The sequence below is a fragment of the Lycium barbarum genome, chromosome 7 (genome assembly GCF_019175385.1).
Source record: "Lycium barbarum isolate Lr01 chromosome 7, ASM1917538v2, whole genome shotgun sequence".
Classification (NCBI taxonomy): domain Eukaryota; kingdom Viridiplantae; phylum Streptophyta; class Magnoliopsida; order Solanales; family Solanaceae; genus Lycium; species Lycium barbarum.
This window is the reverse complement of record NC_083343.1, coordinates 12,422,002-12,444,451: the sequence shown is the minus strand read 5'-3', so window position 1 is coordinate 12,444,451 and position 22,450 is coordinate 12,422,002.

Below are 22,450 nucleotides of genomic sequence, written 5' to 3'. Positions count from 1 at the left end.
TAGCGTATGCTTCAGCATAAGGTTCAATTGGCTTAAAGATTTGCTGTTTTCTTTTTCTTTCTTGACAAAATGTGCAATGTTTGGTTTTTCCTCGGCTTTGCTTTAAGTTGTTGAAGTTTGATTTTCTTTTTCTTTAAAGCTTTGCTCATGTCTCTGTGTTTTGGAAACTGAACTAAGGCGAATGTGCAGCTAAATACTTGTTGCCCAGTTTATTTTCTTTTCTTTCCTTTTGAATGTTACTAAAGATAACTTCTTAAATCAGTAATTTTCCACTTGCAGAACTGCTTCCTAATCTTCAAATGCATATCTGTTAGTTCTACATCCCTGTCCTCATTCCCCTGTCCCTTTCTTACTTTCATCATCTGGCTACGAACTCCCTAAATGGGTTACGACATGGTAGAACTTCCTTGTTTCGTGAAACATTGGCTTTATGGATGATTCATCCCTCCAAATTCTGCCCGTGACCAAACTGAAAGTATGAGACTCGAGTATTATCATAAGTTGAATGTATAAAGCATGTCCTGGCCAAAATCTATTAGACAGTAACATATCTTATCTCAATTCTGTCCATGCCAAAACTGTTTATTCCCTGTATGAGTGAATTGGCTCTGAGGTTATACTCCTTTTTTTTTCTTCCTCATTGTTGGACTGAATGATTCAAACAACCAGTTCCTATTTATTAAAGATGTTTTAAGTTCAGATGGTTTCCCTCAGCTGTATTATATTTAGCCTGATTCAGTTTTAATGAAGAAAACATACATCATTTGAATTGGTTGTTGAAACTAGTCTGAGCTGGAAATGACATGTCGAGCTTGGGAATCATTCCTTTTTTTTTCTAGAATGGTTTCAGGGCCCTCACATTCTGAAATTTGTGGATGATGTTTTAGGTTTAAATGGTCATCCAGATGTTCCTTTAAATGTGCTTTAAGTGTATGACCACCTTAGTATGCAGTCACTTAGTTCAAATTTGTTAAGTATGATTCTATAATTAATCTTTGCTTATTGATTGGCTAGCTGTAAATAAAGCGAAATATGTCTAAGTATTCCCTTTCCTTTATGTATTATGAAACTTGAAATGGGCCAAATATGATAGGAGGATTCTGTGTTTGCCACCTTATTCGAATATGTGTATCTTAGCAATGATTCAAGATAAAAAGGGATTATGAGTAAACTATATCCATAAGTGTGATTCTGATGTTTGTATTATCATTGTCCAATCTCTCAAATTCTAAAAGTTCAACAAAAAGCAATATGTTAGTCAATCCTATGGTTTGTCGTAAAGAGGAGACCACTGGAGGGGATTACTGTTTAGGTGATTATTAGTGTGCCTTAGTTTCACAGCCTTTGATTAAGCCGAAGCCAATTGTTTTTCCTTTCTTTTTTTTTTTTTTTTTTTTTTTTTTTTTTGAAAAATGCTAGTGATAGATTAATGATGGTATGAGTATAGTTTGCTTCAAGTGTTTGGTGATTCTATTCTATCTTTGCATTATACACAGTTTGGATTGGTCTTATGGTAGAACTGAAACAAGGCTCTAGATCGGTCTTTGTTGGAGCCTTAGGGATGTTTAACAAAATATATGACCTTTGGTACATCTTGTTGGTTCCTTTTTGTGTTGTTTATATTCTTCGAAACCATAATCAACTGATATAGATTAGCCAGGATAAGCCTTCTTGTGGGTTTAGATGTTGTCATACACTCATACCTAAATAACTGCAAAGCTGATTCCTCTGAATGCGTTTGAGTATCGGCAGTCTTCCTAATACATGTTGTTTGATTAGAGATTAAAAGCTGATGTTGATTTCCTTTGAAATCATTCCCCTCCAGTTAAAAGAATGCTATTTTGCTATAATTCTAATATCGTAAGCCACTGGCAGTGATGATATTTTGCTGTAAATATTGGTGCCTTGCCTTGTCAACAGTGTAGATTATGAATTAAAATGGGCCTACATGCTATAAAATCCCTTCTGAATCTAGTAGATACCTGCACATCATGTTCAGACATAGTATGCATCACGAATTGGCAGCATAACCTTTTAAAAACTATGCATGAGTAACATACAAAATGTCTTATTTGAATTCTTCAAATTGTTGTATGTTGCCAGTATACTTGGTCTATGTTATTAACATCTTCGTATGATTTAACGAGTATTAGCAAGTCACGCGTATAGTTTGTTTTGTCCAAATTTTGTGCGTTTATCGCAAGTATATTTCAGTTGAAACCTGTATATAAATGCATATCGAAGTATGTTCGTGAAATATACTTGGATATACATAATCTATATAATCGACGGAGTTGTTTTTTTGAATTTATATTTTTATATGCTTAACCTTATTGATCATATACTAATCTTTTTCTTTTGTTTTATGCATGACCATCGCATACGAGTCCGAGGGACTCGTCTTCTTCCGCATTCAACGATGGGTTAAAGCCCAACGTACTTCTCTCGAGTCGACCTTGTCAGCCTTTATCCGCAGCAAAACAAAAGGGAACAGAAATTCTGGGCCAAGGCCCAATAGAATGAATAGTTCTCAGCGGTCTAAAGTGGGCTGCGCTACTGTTCACAGCAGCCCCAAAAGGGGCTAAGCCCATCTCATTACATTTTTTTCTTTTACGCATTTGTTTTATGTTGTTGCATTTAACTTGTATTATGTGACTAACTTTTATTTTTGTTTTATTTTCTTAATTTAGGTGAACCTTAGCGAATTTAGTGGGTTATCTTTAGTATAATAGATTTTAAATTTAAGAGAGAAACTCAATTAATATCATAAGTTTCATTTTATTCTTTAAAATTAGTTCTAATATCTCAATATCTACTTTCAGAACAATTGGTTTTTTAAATAGTATATTTTGAATCAAAGGAATTATGTTTACTTATTACTATCTTAAAAAATTAAAACGCCCCTTAAATAAGTAAATATTAAGTCAAGTATGTTTTATAGATAATCTTTCAAGTTTGAATCAATCATGCATATTTTTAGTTGAATATAATTAATAAGATGTAACGAAAAAGAAAGAAAACTTATTTCCTTTCGAATCTTATTTATAAGTCTAGATTCTTCTACAAAGTCACATTCATCCCAAAGTTCAAAATTGCTAAATCTTTTTTCTCAAAAGCTATTATCTATGGGCCGAATCATTAGATTTCCTACAAATCTTATCTTCAACAGCATTTACTGTATTTCATATAAGGTCTTAGCATCATTTTAAGCTTTCTTTTAGATAGCATTTAAAATCCTCTTTTATGCAAACTACTTTTTATAAGTTCTATTTCTAAACAATATTCTATCTAAAGCCTTAGTGATATTTATAAGTTTTATTTGAAATAGAATCCAAAGTCCTCTTTTATACAAATTCTCACCTTCATTAATTAACTTAAGTTTGGTCGGATAACCGTAAGTTAACGGATTCTAAAGGATGCCCAACCCCTTCCCTTTAGAATAATATAGAGCCCTTACCTAGAATCACACTGGTTAAGCAGACTATTAATTGAGGTTTAGTTTTAACTTTACCTTAGTTAACCTCTAGGTGTCCTAATTCACCGTTAAATTAATTAGGTGGCGACTCCTTAAAACAAAACAAATAAACAGGAATCACCAATACGTCATACTCCTAAAACTTCCGGGTTAAAATGGGGTGCGACAGCTTGGCGACTCCACTGGGGACTTTAGGCTCTAACCATAACAGACTTAGGTTAATAATTTGTTGGATATTTTGTTTGTTTTTCTTTTTGCCTTTATTACTGCTTTTTCCTTATATGCTTTTGGTTGTTTTTATTTTATTCCTTATGTAAATTTTCTATGTAAATATGTATGTTATTGCTTTCCTTAAATTGGCATTCCGTTCATATTTTCCTCCACTCCTGGAAAAATTCACACATATTCACACACTTAAAGCGATTTCGCAGTTTGCGCCCGTGCACTACTAAATTACCCTTTTAGTTGGATTGGTCTTGTGGATTTAGTCGATCGGCGGTGCATTCGACGGCCACGGACTTTCCACTTCCAAGTTGTTCGCTTGGGGGAGCCTTTGTCATAGGAAAACCATTTTTAGTCTACCTAGGTAGAGCGAAAACCAAAACCTTGTAAGGACATGCATCATTTTAAACCTAGGAGGCTTAACACCCTTGGTGTATTAAGTCCATTAGTCAACCTTACCAAATGTCCAAATGAGTCTATGACTCTAAGTGACACTACTCACTATCTATGTGCATTATTTGAAGGACAAATATGTAGAATATGTGGACCTAGTACTCTATAGACAAATATTTCGAGGAAACTGACCTTTTGTCGCAGGTTGCGTGGAGCATTCAATTAATGCCGGAGGTCGAAGACAACCAAAGAAATTAGTGAAGTTGAAGTATTAGATATCTTAGGTTGATTTTGAGATGTATTATTGGCATGTAATAATTTCTTATTCTTGCAAATTACTTTTAGGAGGAGTTGTGGAATGATACATAAAAGACATGTTTGTCCTTCAAATATTCGTTAGGCCTACCTCTGGCATAAAGAGGTCCCTTGCATTATAAAACGCGATGTATTATGTGCAATAATGTGTTTATATGCAATAATATGTCCTTACCGTATACTGACTCATTTTCTTTTTTCTTTTTCTTGTTTTATCTTTTTTCTTTTTAAAATTTATTTTCAAAATAAAAGGTTGACTTGTGCTAAAGGGGAACTGGCGGAGCATCCATATTTCACACGGTCTAGAGCCAAGAAATCAGACTCTGACTCATCACTAATCATCTGGTTAACTAAAAAGACTCGTTCTAAATTGGAGCAAAGTTTGATCAATGCAACCACTTCATCTGAGTCATCTCTTAGTTTGCCGATCACGAGTGATCCCACATCTTCTAATCAACCAGAAACACATTTGGAGATCATTGCTCGTTTGGAGCGACGAGTTGCTGAATTAAGTCACATGGTACTTCACAACCGGTCATTTTCTCAAACGCCACCACATATGACTCCATCTCATGGGGTTTGTCAGACTTTGCCTATGCCACCTCCATTCCCAAATTTGGACGAATTTAACCAAGCAAATTATTTTACCACCTCTCAGCCGGTTCGTTCCAAACCCCTCACTCAAAATGCTCCCCTTTTATTTACAACCACCTCTTCAAAAACTCAGTTCATACCGCCGGCACATGATGTTACCAATACACATCAAGTTCCGCCAGTATATACTTATACCACAGCTCCACCCATGACACAAATCCAGGGACAATGTCGCACAGATGTTGATCATTATGTCGAAGTTGAAAATGAGGCACGGTCAATTAATGATGAAATGATAAATAGAAAGCTCAAAAGTTTGGAGGATGCCATGAGAAGTTTGCGTGGACTTGGTAGTAACCAAAGCGTGAGATATGAAGAATTATGTGCATTTCCTGAGGTAGAATTGCCACCAGGTTACAAGATTCCAAAATTTGAGAAGTTTGATGGGTCGGGAAACCCTTTCTTCCATTTGAAGGTCTATTGTGAAAAGTTGATTGGTGTGGGGAAGAATGAAGAGATAAGAGTCAAACTATTCAATCAGAGTTTGAGTGGAAAAGCCTTGGAGTGGTATTCTAAGCAAGATACAACCAAATGGCGCACTTGGGATGATCTGGCAAATGCTTTTGTGGATCACTACAAGTTTCATGTTGAGATCGCTCCTGACAGAATCTCAATTACAAAGTTGAAGAAGAAGTTCACCGAATCATTTCGAGAATATGCTATACGGTGGAGGGAAGAAGCATCTAGAGTACACCCACCCATGGAGGAGACAGAAATGGTTACTTTCTTCATTCAAGCGCTAGAGCCGGAATACTATGAACGTTTGGTGACAATGGGTGGAAAGACTTTTGCAGAGGTGATCAAAGCCGGGGACATGATCGAAGATGGCATTAAGACAGGGAGAATAACAAGTCTTGCGGCTTTACAGTCTACTAGTAGGGCCATACAAACTGGTACTCTCGGAAACGGAAAGAAAAAAGAGAAAGAAGCAGCATCGGTAATGGCTTTGGGAAACACATCATACCGCCATCAACAACCCCCACGATACCAACCTAACGCTCACCACTCACAATATTTCCAATATTCTCCACATCCATACGACCAAGCTTTATCTTACCAACCTCAATCACCACAAATATCCTACCCTGTTTACAACACACAACCAGCATATCGAGCTCCACGACCACCAACATGCCCAGCTCCACCATCACAATCTCATCATCCAAACAATGCATCCGCACCTCGCCCAAATAGACCTTTCCGCAATTTTACACCGTTAGGAGAGCCATTGAGCGTTGTTTTTGAAAGACTGCAAGCTTCAGGCTTATTGTATCCTGTAGAAGGTAGAATTCCAGATCCATTACCTAGAGGTTTTGATCCCACTAAAACATGTGCATATCATTCGGGGGTAAAAGGCCATTCCACTGATCGTTGTTACTCATTAAAACACAAGGTTGAAGATCTTATTGAAGCCAAACAGATCATGGTCAAACAACCGGCACCAAATGTGGTTAACAATCCACTCCCGACCCATGATGGGGCCACGATAAATATGATTGGAATAGATGAAAATGATGACGATCCAGCCAAATTCATAGTGCCTGTGGATAGCATGGAAGATCAAGGTCTTGTAGCCGTTGCTTCTCCGGCTATAGTGATAAGGGGTTTTGTACCTATCGAGATATTAGGAGCTTCATCAACGCCTGTGGAAGTAGTTCAAGCACCAAATCAGTTACCAGTGCTCGATACAAAAGTCGTACCATGGAATTATCAACAAACTGTGATGGAATGTCGAGGAAAGGACGCGATCACTGACAAGGTTAAGACATCAGGAATGACAAGGTTTGGGAGATTCTATTCCCCAGAAGAGCTAGCTAGATTGGGGCAAGCTAAGGAAACCAATGTACCTCCCAAAAGGGTCGTGACAGAATTCGAAGCAGAAGAATTTTTGAGGAAGATTAAGGCCAGTGAGTACTCAGTTGTGGATCAGTTGAAAAAGACCGATGCCCAAATTCCTATTCTCTCTTTGCTTTTGAGTTCGGATGTGCACAGAAATGCACTCTTGAAGATTTTGAATGAAGCATATGTTCCAAGTGAAACAACTAGTGAGGCGTTAGCTGGGATGATCGAGCGCGTGCTTGACAGTCATCGAATCAGTTTCGATAATGAAGAACCGCCGCCAGAAGGATGCATGCATAACAAAGCGCTCTATATAACTGTCAAGTGTCGTAACATGTTTGTGGCTAAAGTGTTGATTGATGGGGGTTCTGGACTTAACATTTGTCCATTAACAATTCTGAAGAAGATCGGATATAATGTTAGTGAGCTCAAGACAAGTGATGTGAATATTCGAGCATTTGATGGTGCTCAAAGGCGCCCTATTGGAGAAATAGAGTTGAAAGTGTTGATTGGCCCTGTTGAGTTCATTATGGATTTTCAAGTACTTGATATCTCCACGACATACAACATGCTGTTAGGAAGACCGTGGATCCACCTGGCTGGAGCTGTACCATCTACTTTGCACCAAACTGTCAAATTCGAGTGGGATCAGCAACAAATATGTATACATGGAGAAGGGGACACGTCTTTCTATCGAGAGCAATCCATCCCATTCATCGAGGCAGAAGGAGGGTTCGATGGAGCAACTTACCACGCTTGGGAGGTTGTGAATGTCACTAAAGTGGGTGAAGTCTGTCAAACTCAAGAGTTTAAAAGGTCATGCGCCGCGATTATGGTTGCAAAAGAAATGCTGAGAAATGGGTACCAACCTGGATTTGGGCTAGGGAAGACATTAAATGGGCGGGTTGAGCCAGTCGTTCTCCCTACGCAACAGTTTACATTCGGTTTGGGATATGAGCCAACTGAGGAAGAAGTGAAGAAGGCACGAAAGAATAAAAAGAAAGAGGTTCCATTGCCAAAACCTATTCCTACCATTGATCAAACTTTCTCAAAACCTTCAGATCTAATTATTGAGGTTGCCTATGATGATATCGTGGAGGGAATCAAGAACCTGTTCGTGGAAGATGAAGATGATCATGCTGTGATAATCAAAGACTTTGCTGAAATATTGACTTTATAGGCTGTTGAGCCAGGACCTGAGTTGCAGAATTGGACTTCTATCTTAGCCCCAGCCCGCCGGGAGTTTCAGTAATTTAAGTTTAAATTTCCTTTGTAATAGGCCGGAGGCATCAACTAGAACATTTAGTTCCTTTTGTCATGCTGCCTCTATGTTTTGTTACGGCCTTTTTGAATTCAGAGTTTGTCATTTTTGTTTGTAACGAACTACGTTTGGCCTGACTTCCTGTTGGATACGTAGGCAGCCCACATCGGGTTCGGCCACTTTTTCAAAATATTTCAATGTTTTTGTTGTATGGGTGGAACTACGTGTGGCCTGATTTCCTTTTGGATACGTAGGCAACCCATATAGGGCTCGGCCCCCCTTTTTATCAAAAAAAAAAAAACAAACTCAAAAGTCTTTATTTTTATCACGAACTACGTCTGGCCTGATTCCTTTGGGATACGTAGGCAACCCGAGGCGGGTTCGGCCCTTCTATTTTAAAATTTTAATATCTTCGGTTTGTCCAAACATTTTGGTTCCTATAAAATACATAAGGATTTTTTTTTCTTTCTTCTTACCGTTTAAATTCATGTGTCTTAGTATCTTGAAACTGGGACAAATTTTTGAAATCGGTCAAATCGCTTTCAAAAATTTTCGTTACAACTTTCTCACTTTCGATTGTTTAGAATCAAGTACCTCCAGGACTTGAAACTGGGACAAAATTTTGAAGTCGGTCAAATCACTTTTAAAAAAAAAAAAAAAAAAACTTTCATTATAAGTTCTTACCATCCAGAATCAAGCATCTCCAGGATTGAAACTGGGACAAATTTTTAGAAGTAGCATAAAAATGGTCTTAAACGTTTAACGATGTTAAATAAAAAGTCCACCAATATATTTCTGGAAATGTGGATAAAGTCAAAATCGAGTCTCCACAATCATTTTATCTATTAGAGTCACTAAGTATTTCCTTTCGAAGTCACCCAAAACTCATTACTTTTATTTTTTCAAAATACACTTTGTATAACTGAAACTCCCCGGCAAAGCAAAACATGTGATGAAAATTGAAGAACGAGGGACGCGACCGAGTCAAAAATCAATTCAAGGGCCAAGTTCCCCGACATGCACAAGTCAATCAATTTTCTTTTAAACTCACAATTTTTCTTTGATGAGACAGGTTTAATCAATATGAATGTGGTTCGTATTTGGCTCCTCTTAGAATTTTAATTATGGACACGATCAAAGAGTTGGCCTTCTTCAAAAGACAAATATTCTTCAACATGGATGCAAAGGTAGCTCGCGCTAAACGGTGGTCGTCATGCCACTCGTCACGAAATTTCGATTGCAACAGTGGACACAAGTTCATCTTCTCAACCAAGGGCTGTGAGTATAATTCTTTCAAACCCAGCTATTTACATATCACTAACAGTTATTTTAGCTCGTGGCATTTCTCGATGGATCAAGTACATATAATCGTGGATTTAACCTTTTCCAAAGTGGATACTGACATTGGTCATCTGTTATTGGTTTGAATTCCTCAATTTTGCAATCACTTTATACATATTTATTTATTTCGAGTCGCTAACAAAGTTCTTTTAGAATGTGGTATTTTAATAAGGTAACAAGATCGAAATTTTGCGTCGTATATTAAATTGTGGGGATAATTATAGATTTAACTTCCGTCACAACGGGACGTGGACTAGGATGTGGATATAAACGTGGATACCTTGCTACAATACTTTTTTTTAAAGTGGACGTGGATTTACATTTTTTTTTTTTTTTTTTTTTTTTACATTATGGATGTGGACGTGGAAGTAGATTTACACGTTATAAAAAAATAAAAAAATTGTGGAAGGGATATGGATTCATATGAACATTGTGGACGTGCAAGTGGATTTATTTTTAAAGTTTGTGAAAGTGGAGGTGGATTTATTTTCTTGCACCGAGGAAAGTGGATGTGGATCTATTTCTTTTTGCATTGTGAAAGCGGATGTGGATTTATTTTTTGTACCGTATAATACGGACGTGGAGGTGGATGTGGATTTATTTGTTGTACCATATAATACGGACGTGGAAGTGGATGTGGATTTATTTTTGGTACCGTATAATACGGACGTGGAAGTGGATGTGGATTTACATTTTTTTGTACCGTGAAATGCGGACGTGGATTTATATTTTTGCACTGTGGAAGTGGACGTGGATTTATTTTTCTGCACTGTGGAAGTGGATGTGGATTTACATTTTTTGTACCGTGAAATGCGGATGTGGATTTATATTTTTTGCACTGTGGAAGTGGACGTGGATTTATTTTTCTGCACTGTGGAAGTGGATGTGGATTTACATTTTTTGTACCGTGAAATGCGGACGTGGATTTATATTTTTGCACTGTGGAAGTGGACGTGGATTTATTTTTCTGCACTGTGGAAGTGGATGTGGATTTACATTTTTGTACCGTGAAATGCGGACGTGGATTTATATTTTTGAACTGTGGAAGTGGACGTGGATTTATTTTCTGCACTGTGGAAGTGGATGTGGATTTACATTTTTGTACCGTGGAAGTGGACGTGGATTTATATTTCAGTTCAGGCGCCCACCTCCGAATGCGGGTATTTTATATTTTAGTTCAGGCACCCCACCTCCGAATGCGGGTATTTTATATTTCAGTTCAGGCACCCACCTCCGAATGCAGGTATTTTATATTTCAGTTCAGGCACCCACCTCCGAATGCGGGTATTTTATATTTCAGTTCAGGCGCCCACCTCCGAATGCGGGTATTCTATATTTCAGTTCAGGCGCCCACCTCCGAATGCGGGTATTTTATATTTCAGTTCAGGCACCCACCTCCGACTGCGGGTATTTTATATTTCAGTTCTGGCGCCCACCTCCGAATGCGGGTATTCTATATTTCAGTTCAGGCGCCCACCTCCGAATGCGGGTATTCTATATTTCAGTTCAGGCGCCCACCTCCGAATGTGGATTCAACTTTCAAAATAGGGGTTGCAAGTGTAACTTCTCCAACCTCGTCTTATTTACACATATATATATTTTTTTTATGGCTAACATTTGTTTTAGCTGGTGGCTTTGACCAATATCGAAGTTGGCATCACACATCAAATCGTGGAACTTTTTCTTCGGCAGCGAACTGGGACAATTTGTTGGGAAGGATAATCAGACTTCCCGACATGGGTCGAAGATCTACCTCGAACACTCGTCTATTCCAGCAATTCAATTTTCAAGAATTCTCAAGTTTCTATCATAATACCCAGTGTTATCATAATTCAACACTGGGACAATATTTCGCAAGTTTCGCGCCAATCGGGGTTCATTAGTCATTCAGATGTCATAATTGTCCCAGAACTACACTCGACCTGATTCTCGTACAACCCGAGATATGTAGGCAACTTAGAGACCGGAGTTCGGTCATAATCCTCTCAAGTTTCCTTTAGCCGGGACAAAATAGGCTATTGAGTCAACGTCTTTGCCCGACAATTCTTTCATCATTACCGGGCAAAGAGGGACAAGTTGTTGACATCCAATTTTGTCCCGCCTCTCCTCCGAAATACTTATTTGTGCTTCTAATATTTTTGAGAAAATAAAATAAATATATATTATTTTTTACTAAATTATTAGCCTTTTATCAATACCGACACTTCATTATTCTATTACAGTTACTATTATTATTATTATTATTATTATTATTATTATTATTATTATTATTATTATTATTATTATTATTATCATTATTTAATTCATATCATTTCGGTATTTTACCAGCTTACGCACAACACATCGTATTTATCTTTGCATAATTAAATAATGATATTTATTTTACTGTGGATTTTCAAAAAATATTATTGCACAGCTATTATAACACCATATAATCTTATTACCCGAGTTCTAATAATTACAAATTTTGGTATTAGGTGATATTTTGTCACTCTCAGTACATCGTTAATCAAAATGGATCTCTTATTCAAATTTAAAAGCCAAACTATTTCCTGCACTCGGTCCGTATTTTGACTTACCGGATCTCAAATCAAAGTCCAATTAATTCCTAATATTTTTTGGACTAGCCCATATCTTTTATCTCAATTTTTTAACCATTCTATGTTTTTTTTTTTTTATTTTAGCCCATCTTTTAATACCCGATCTAAAAATCGATCCGGTCCACAAATGGACCGGGTCCGATCCTTTCTCACCCAAAATAAGGGAAACCCTAGGTTTCTCTCATTTTCCCCTTTCCGTCGCTCCTTCCTCAACCTCTCTCGCTCCTCTTCCCTCGTCTTCACCCCACCACCGCCGCTCCCACTATTCCCTGTCCCCCGCCACCACGTCGTTCCCTTCTTCTCCGCTTCCCCCCACTTCTCCTTGTTTCCTTCCCTCTGTTCCCTCCACCTTCGTTTGTCACCCGCTCTCCTCTCTCTTCCCTGAAAGAAATCAAAAAAAAAAAATCTATAAAGAGAGGGAGTAAAATTGGTAGAAGGGGGGGATCAGAGGGGAGAGAAAGAAAAAGGACAGGAAGAACAACGGGAACAAAAAAAAATAAAAAATCTGTTGCATGTTTAATTCCTCAAGTACTGAGACTCTTTTGGAGGAGGAGAACCCCTAGAATCGCCTCACTAAAACGAGTTTCTTGTTTTTTTCAAAATCCCTAAAAATCCCTTGCAAACTGAGAGATCTGAGAGTTGAGGAGGCGATAAAGAAAAGGGAAATCATCTTCGTTTTTTTTTTAGCCTTTGCTACTGTTTTGATTCCGAGTGAATTCAAGCTCGGGTTTTTGAAGTGTTTCGAGTGTGGATTGGAAACCCCATACCCACTTCGCTGCCTCCGAAAAAAGGTAATCTTCTCCTCTTTTTCTTTCTTTTGTTTTCTTTCTACAAACTCTTAATTGTTTAGTTTATTTGGTTATCCGTGTCAGATGCTTTATGTGTTAATTTAGCCTGAATCTGGTTAAAAATGTTGTTCTCTGCTGGTTAATTTGGTTCATGTAGCATGCTTTGTTGTTAACCTGGGTCAAAGTTTTGATTAGTTCTTATTAAATCTAGTTTAATCCATCTTTGTTAGATGAAGCTTTAAATATGTTAGGTTAACTTAGCATGCATGTTGGTTGTGTGTCAGTCAAAAAATATAAAAAATGTCATATGTCTTGATGTTGTTTAGTGATTGAAACTCATTTTTGTGGAGTGGCTTAGTTCAGTCCATTTGGTCCTGTATACCAATTTAGACTAGTTTGTTAGCATCTAGGCTAAACTACGGACCTAGAATTTGTCTATTGCCATGTCCAAATCTGATTTAGAAGCCTGCCAAGTATAGTTAGTTTCATCATGCTTAAGCTGCCTTGTTGCTATTTGCATTTGATTTCTTACTCCTGAATGTTGGTCACATGCTGTTTGGTTTTATCCATCCCAATTAAATGTGCTTTTTACAAGCTTAGTGCGTTTATGTGGCAGCTATACTAGATGAGTAATATCCCTCTGCCTTAGTTAATGCTTGGTAGCTGGGATCTGTTTACTTGTTTTGACCCTTGTTCATTGCCCTTTTAACTGTATTGTGTAGTTCTGTCAAAATCTTATATGGTTCATGTATTATGCTAGAGGCATTCTGATAGCATGACAAAGGGGAATAATACTAGAAACATCATCGGTGATTGAATGCTAGCCTGTCTTGGATCATACTTGATCAATGCTATGTTCTGTTAGTTTAGAAGTCTGCTTATATGTCAAGGGGATCCAGGTTCATATGATTAGTGATCTGGTTGATTGTTTTAGGTAAAATGTCACTATGTATGCCCACCCCTGTCTAAATGCATGTCCAACATGCCCCCCTGATTTTTTTATTTTTTTTTCTTTCCTTTTGTTACAATTAGATTAGTACACTGAACTACCTCCCTGATTAATGGATACTGACAATTGAAGCATACTTATACTTGTTCAGAGCTAAAGTTTAAAGTCATTTGTGACCCCTATTTGGTACACTAGTTTGTTTTGTCATCTTACTGTGTTGTCTGAATTGGATACTACCCTCCTTCTATGCTATGTGTGATAAAGTGGAACCATTATGCCTATAAGACTTGAAAACAGCATCCTTAAGGCTAAAATGATTGCTTACTTGGCTTAACAGTGGCCAGAATCTTTATATGTCCCTTTCCAATGTCTGTTTTAAGCTACGAGGTCTGTGTCATTTGGCTTATTGATGTTTCAAAGTCACAAATCTCGAAAATGGTATATATGAAATGGTTTACCCTATTGAGTATGAGCCTTCTTTCTCAATCTTGAAGCTATATGCTGCCCGGTTCCAAATATTGCTAGATAAACTAATGCTATACTTGTTTAAAGTCATATTTTGGCCCAGAAATCTGTTAAATGTCTCAACTTGGTTAATTCTTATATATGTTTGATCCTCTAATGGACTATTTTGTTTACTTATGCATAAGATAGCGGTATGTTTCGATTCAAATATATCTGTAAATCTATGTGGTTTGATATTAGTCTCTAGAAAACTTTATCGGTCCTGTATACGCATGAATATACCTCGTTTGAGTTCTGCCTATGATGTACACCTACATGTTTGTTTGTTTTATTCTGTGTGTTCTGAATTATTTCGAGTGGAATATAGAGTGTTGGACTGCTACACTTAGTTAAGGGTTTTGAAAGTCGTTAAGTTGTCAATAGACTGTTGCATTTAATCAATGTTCTATGAAGTGTTGGGCTGTTGTTTTCCTTGTCCCTGAACTGCCTTATAAAAATTAGGCAATGAAGGGTCAGATCCGTAAAGCATGTTATGTTTCGGCACCTGTTTAAATTCCACATGATTAGGCAGTGTTTAATCTCCCTCATTTTGGGTTATACTATCAGAGTATGTCAACTAGTTGGTGTGCTTAATTTCTGTTAATTTATCAAGAAGTAAAGGGGTCATATCTATAAGGCATGTTGTGTTCCTGCTCGTTCAAATTTTTATGTCTTTACATGGCAAGCATGTTTGTATTTGATAGTATATATACATAAGGTATACGTAATTTATATATAGCATATACATGATCTGCTTTGAGTGTATATTTTATATGTTGATCTTATTCATCTGATTATATTCTAATCCCTTCTTATTTCGTTTTTATGCATGACTACCGCGTATACGAGTCCGAGAGACTTATTCTTCTTCCATATTCGGTGTTGGGCTAAAGGCCCAACGAGACTTCTTCTCAACCCATCTCTGTCCGCAGCCCAGTTTAAAGAAATAAATTCGGGGCCAAGCCCAATTCCAACAATAGCAGCAGCAGTCCAGTAATAAAATTTGCTGGGCCGAAGCCCAGCAATGGCCCAGATCCAAAGGGACTGCTGGGCCGAAGCCCAACAGTGAACAAGGCCCAACAGCCCCAAAATGGCTGGGCCCATTTGATTCATTCTTTTTATTTCATTTTCGTTTGATTGTATATTATGTGACTAACGTTTTTTTTATTTTTTGTTCTTGCTTGAATTAGTGGACTAGTCTTAATTATGGGTAGTTAACTTAAGAGAGAACTAACAATTAATTTCATAAATTATTCTCTTCTCTTCATGCTTTTTTTTTTATTTGAAATAATCAATTTGCAAAAACGATATGATTACATATGTTTTAAATTAAAAGAGTCACGTTTTATCATAAAATGTTTCAAACCGCCACTAATACGCAAATATAAATTCAAGCATATTTTATAAATAATCCTTTCAAGTTCGAATTAATCACACATCATTTTAGCTAAGCACAATTAATAAAACTAATGAAGTGAGGAAACTTATGTCCCTTTTCTATCATATTTGAAAAAAAAAAATCATTTCTGCATCACTATATATCATAATATAAGTTTTATTTAACATTCACACTATCTATTTTGTATTTTCTGTTTATACGCTTAAATAAAAAAAAAAAGGAATCATCAATATCTCACCATTTGAGTTGTTTCAAATATTTATTAAAACGCTGCGTAAATCCAAGCTTCCTTCTATATATATATTCTATGCAAAAATTCTATTTTTAAAGTATTATTACTTAGAGCTTTAGCAATTTTCATAAGTTTTATTCGAAATGACATTAAAATCTTCTCTTCTGAAAATCATTATATTTTCTTTAAACCTCATCTTAAGCAACATTTCATATTAAGCCTTAGCAGTATTTACAAACTACTTATCTAATTTTAAATATTATATTTGCACTTTTTAGTCTTAATTAATTAACCTAAGTTTGGTCCGATAACCGTAAGTTAACGGATTCTAAAGGATGCCTAACCCCTTCCCTTTAGGATAATATAGAGCCCTTACCTAGAATCACACTGGTTAAGCAGACTATTAATTGAGGTTTAATTTTAACTTTGCCTTAGTTAATGTGTAGGTGTCCTAATTCACCGTTAAATTAATTAGGTGGCGATTCCTTTAAACCTTAAAACAAAATAAACAGGAATCACCAATACGTCAAAACCCCTAAATCGATCCCCGTTAAAATGGGGGTGCGACACTCAAGTGACACCCTTTGTTTCTGAACTTCATCCTTGACGGTAAAGTACTTTAATTCCATATGTTTGGCAACTTTGGAGTACTTATCGTTCTTGGAGAAGAATATTGTTGTAGTATTATCACAAAAAAATTTCAGCGGCTTGGTAATGGTGTCAACAACCCCAAGTCCTGAAATAAAGTTCTGCAGCCATAATGCATGAATTGTGGCTTCAAAACATGCCACAAATTCGGCTTCCATTGTGGATGTAGCAATGACGGATTGCTTAGCACTCTTCCATGATATTGCTCCTTCAGCTAATAGGAACAAGTAACCAAAAGTGGACTTTCTAGTGTCAATACATCCACCGTGATCTGAATCCGAGTATCCAATAACTTCCAAACTGTTGGATCTCCTATACGTGAGCATATAATCCTTCGTTCCTTTCAGGTACCTCAAAACTTTCTTTGCAGCTTTCCAGTGATCAATTCCGGGGTTACTCTGATATCTTCCTAGCATTCCGACCGCAAAACTAATATCCGGTCTTGTGCAAGTTTGAGCATACATCAAACTTCCAACAATATAAGAGTAAGGAATTGACTCCATTTTTTTTCGTTCTAAATCATTCTTTGGACACTGCATGAGACTAAATTTGTCCCCTTTTTGAATTGGAACAACTCCTGCTGAACAATTGTTCATGTTAAATCTCTCAAGAACTCTTTCGATATAGCCTTTCTGAGACAGTCCCAATAGTCTTTGTGATCTATCACGGAATATTTCTATCCCTATCACATAGGATGCCTCACCCATATCTTTCATTTCAAAATTCTTAGAGAGAAAATCTTTCGTCTCACGTAATATGCCCAAATCATTAGCAGCAAGCAAAATATCATCAACATATAGGACTAAGAATATAAACTTGCTCCCATTAATCTTTTGGTATATACAACGATCAACGGTGTTTTCCTTAAATCCAAAAGATGTAAACTTTATATACCATTGTCGTGAGGCTTGTTTGAGTCCATATATTGACTTCTTTAATTTACACACCATTTGACCTTTTCCTTTAATTTCGAAACCCTCTGGTTGGTCCATATAAACTTCCTCCTCGAGGTCTCCATTAAGAAAGGCCGTTTTCATATCCATTTGGTGTAACTCTAAATCATAATGAGCCACCAAAGCCATAATAATTCTTAACGAGTCTTTCTTTGAGACCGGTGAAAAGGTCTCTTTATAATCAATGCCTCCTTTCTGAGTATAACCCTTGGCAACAAGTCTGGCTTTATATCGTTCAATATTGCCATTTGAATCGCGCTTGGTCTTGAAGACCCATCTACACCCGATTCTTTTAAAACTTTCTGGCAATTCAACGAGATCCCAGACTTTGTTGTATTCCATTGATTTTAACTCTTCTTTCATGGCATCAATCCATTTGTCAGACTTAGTACTTTCTATGGCTTGTGAAAATGAAACCGGATCTTTATTAAGTCCAATGTCAAAATCTGACTCTTGTAAATAAACCACATAATCGTCTGGAATAGCCGATTTTCTTTCTCTTTGAGATTTTCTCAATGGCACTGTTTGTGGTTCAATTGCGTCAGATATTTGTGAGTTAATTCCTTCTTGGAGTGTTTCATTAAAATGTTGTTCAGTATTGTCAAAGTGTTCTTCGACAACGAGAACAATATTTGTTATTGGTGTGGAAGTAGGCACATTCATGGGCAATGGAACATTAACCCTTACCTCATTTATTTCCACAGTTTGTCGTTCGACACTCCCACTAACTTCACCATTTTCAATGAATCTTGCATTACCGGTTTCAACAATTCTTGAGCTATGGTTTGGACAGTAAAACCTATACCCTTTAGATTTCTCTGGGTAACCAATAAAGTAACCACTTACTGTTCGAGAATCTAATTTTTTTTCATGTGGATTATAAATTCTAGCCTCCGCTGGGCAGCCCCAAACATGCAGGTGTCTTAAACTAGGTTTCCTTCCAGTCCACAGTTCAAAAGGAGTCTTTGAAACTGCCTTACTAGGAATCCTGTTTAACAAATACACAGCGGTACTAAGAGCATACATCCACAAAGTTTTGGGTAATGAGGAATTACTTATCATACTCCTAATTATATCCATAAGTGTCCGATTACGCCTTTCTGCAACCCCATTTTGTTGAGGTGTTCCTGGCATAGTATATTGTGCACATATGTCATGTTCCTCGAGGAACTTTGCAAATGGACCTGGACATTGTCCCGATTCGCTATATTTTCCATAATATTCACCACCTCTATCTGACCTAATGATTTTCACTTTCCTATCTAATTGCCTTTCAACCTCATTGACGTACACTTTGAGGGCGTCCGTTGCTTGAGATTTTTCTTTCAGCAAGTAGATATATCCATAACGTGAAAAATCATCGATAAAAGTGATAAAATATTTTTCTCCAACAAAAGATGGAACATCAAAAGGTCCGCAAATATCAGTGTGTATAGCTGGGTGCTTCTTGTGGCAACTTTCTTACTATGCTTGGTTTGCTTTCCCTTAATGCAATCCAAACATATATTAAGATCAGTAAAATCTAGATTCGGGAGAATCTCATTCTTTACTAATCTTTCTAACCTTTCTTTGGATATATGACCCAAACGCCTGTGCCACAAGTAAGCAGAACTTTCATTCAGTGAACTACGTTTAATTCCAACATTTTGATGTATAGCAAGAAGGGATTCAGAAAAAACATTATCGAGTTTCAATTTATATAAACTATCAATAAGAACACCGGAACCATAAAAAACAGTATTCTTATATAAATTGAAACATCCATGTCCAAACTTAAAATCAAATCCAGAAACATCAAGTCTTGAAAGAGAAATCAAATTCCTAGAAACTGAAGGAACATAAAGAGTCTGTAATAGATCAAGGTGATGTCCAGTCTCCAAGATCAAACGATAAGTCCCTATGCCTTCAATTGGAGCCTTCATACGATTTCCCATAAACAAGAAATCCTTATTTGGATTTGTAGTTTGGATCGTAAGAAATCCCTGCAACATAGTGGATACATGAGTAGTTGCATCAGAATCAAGCCACCAAGTATTATTAGGAACTTCTACTAAATTTGATTCGAAACATACAAAAGCACTAAAAGTATCTTTCTTTTCGAACCAAGCTTTACGTTTCGGGCAATCTTTCTGATAGTTTCCTTCCTTTCTACAGAAACGACACACATCTGCCTTGAGTTCCTTATGAGCATCCTGTTGAACTTTAGCAGGTGCTTTCTTCTTCTTGAACTTGTTGGCCTTCACTTTAAGTCCTTTACCAGCTCCTTGACCCATGAGGTTAATAGAATGACCTCCTTGTTTCTTAAGTCTTGATTCCTCTTGAGTAAGCATACTGGACAATTCACTAACATCCCACTTATCCTTAATAGTGTTATAGTTAATTTGGAATGGTCCATACTCATGAGGCAATGAGTTTAAAATAAACTGAACCAAGAAGGAGTCATCCACTTTCATTCCTAAAGTCCGGAGTCTTGCTGCAATATTAGTCATCTCGATGATATGATTTTGCATACTACGCGACCCATCAAACTTTATGGTCGTGAGTTCAACCATTAGTGTACCAGCGAGAGACTTATCAGCAGAACGAAAACTTTCTTCCACAAACTTCAGGTATTCCCTGGCACTTTCTGTCTGTGGAATAGTACTCTTAATGTTGTTGGCAATAGTCATTCGCATAAACATAAGGCTCAATCTGTTAGAGCGTTCCCATGCTTTATGGAAAGACTTCTCATCCTCACTGCTTGTATCAGTAATAGCAGTGGGTTTTTCTTTCAGCAGAGCCAAGTCAAGATCCATCACACCTAAGTGGAACTGGACTTGTTCATGCCATTCAGAGAAGTTCAATCCATTGAACACAGTAACAGATGAAGCAAGCGAATGAAGTGGAATAGCTGAAAAATAGATATACATATGCTCACAAATTAGAAAATAATGTGGATTCAGCAAAACAATAAAAGTATATCGTAATTCTCCTTTGGGTGATACTACGACATACTATCATAATTTAAATGTCATTTTTCATTTAACAGGCAATTAAATATTTTCAATCAAACATATACGACATCTTTGGATATACAATACATATTTGATTAAATAATATTAATTTACCTCATTATGTTCACTACTCATAGAATAATTGATTCACCTTTGGGCAAATCCTTAAGTTCTAGCAGTAGTGAGAGTCAATTTATCCATTTATTTTCAGTAATTGGCATTTCATTAGTTTAATGGATAAACGACAATTTTTATGCATGCATATTTTTCTTAAACATACTAGTTCGGCCACTTTGGTGACTAACAAACTATATTAACATAAATGCACACATAAAACAATATCATAAAGTTTCATGCACGTGAATACTTTAAACATTCTAGTTTAGCCACTTTGGTGACTAACAAACTATAAAAACATAATATGTGCATAAAACAAATATGAATATATAATGTATGTGTATATCAAACATTCTAGTTTGGCCACTTTGGTGACTAACAATCTACATAAATTTTAAACACATACAACAACCAGCACTTTTCATTATTGCACTGATGTAAGAACCAAACCAGGCAGTACTTTATGTGGGATTTACATGCAATTGTCAAAGTTCACACATTCCAGAATGCAACACCAATCATTTTAATGGCCTACAATACTTAATTAGCAAGAAAACTAATATTATAGCCCAAAATCACTTTAGCCGAAGATTTAAAATAAATAAAATTTATTTCAAGGACTATTAAAGATTCACAATAGTACAAGATACGGGCTAGTTACATAAAATTGGCAGAAACTTATAAACCATAATTAACTTGGTTCTTTCATTACGGCATTGGCTTCAAAACATAGACAATTTAAATGAAACTAAGGACTTAATATAGGTCAAGCCATACAGTATCTATAAAAGGTCAAAGTCCAATATTTTAGGTAAAACTGAAAACATTCTGTTACAAGATTGGAACAAGTGCTTTCCTTTCTTTCTTTGTAAATAGTGTTTCAAGCTACTAAATTATCAACCCCAAACAGAAATTAATAGGTAAAGACAAAAAAAAACTATTATATTGTATAAAGACGGTGAAGTCCAAAGATTGACACATGACCGAGAGAAATAGAGAATAGCCGTGCATATTGATATTCTCACATAACTACGGTAATTCGTGAGGTGACGACCCACGCATAATCATATGTGCTTAGTATTGTATTCTTTAGCGAAGATTATCAGTTCAAATCCCAGGCTCTGATGCCATATGTAAGATTAAATTAATTCACACAGGATCTTAAACACAATAATCTTACATGGAGATAATACGGAAAACATACCTGATGCGGAAGACATTATCGCAGATGAGAGCGGAAGCGTAAGTTTGAAATTGGTTTCTACCTCCTTGCCCTAGCCTTACGTTACCACAGCCGTCAATGATGGAAAAAGTATATAGAATAAGTGGTAACCCTAATGGGTGGAGGGAGGACCAATTTATAGGAGTTGAGACTTAATCCGGTACGTCCATCAAGTAACCGATCTAACGGACGAGATTTATTCTTCATTAAATATTAGTTATGGGCTTTACATTAATTGGGTCACACATAAGAATAATAAAAATTCTTACACAACAAACTCAACTACCTACTAACCTTTTGTCCTAATCCTCGACCTCCAAATCTTCCTATCTAAGGTCATGTTCTCAGTCAGCTGAAGCTGTGTCATATCCTGTCTAATCACCCCCCCCCCCCCCCCCCCCCCGTTCTTCTTCGACCTACCTCTCTTAACACCTGCGACCACTAATCTCTCACACCTCCTAACTGGCGCATCATATATTTTCGAAAACAAACTTATAGTGACTACCCAACAGCTCCGAGTTAAATGTATTAAATTGTTTCTTATG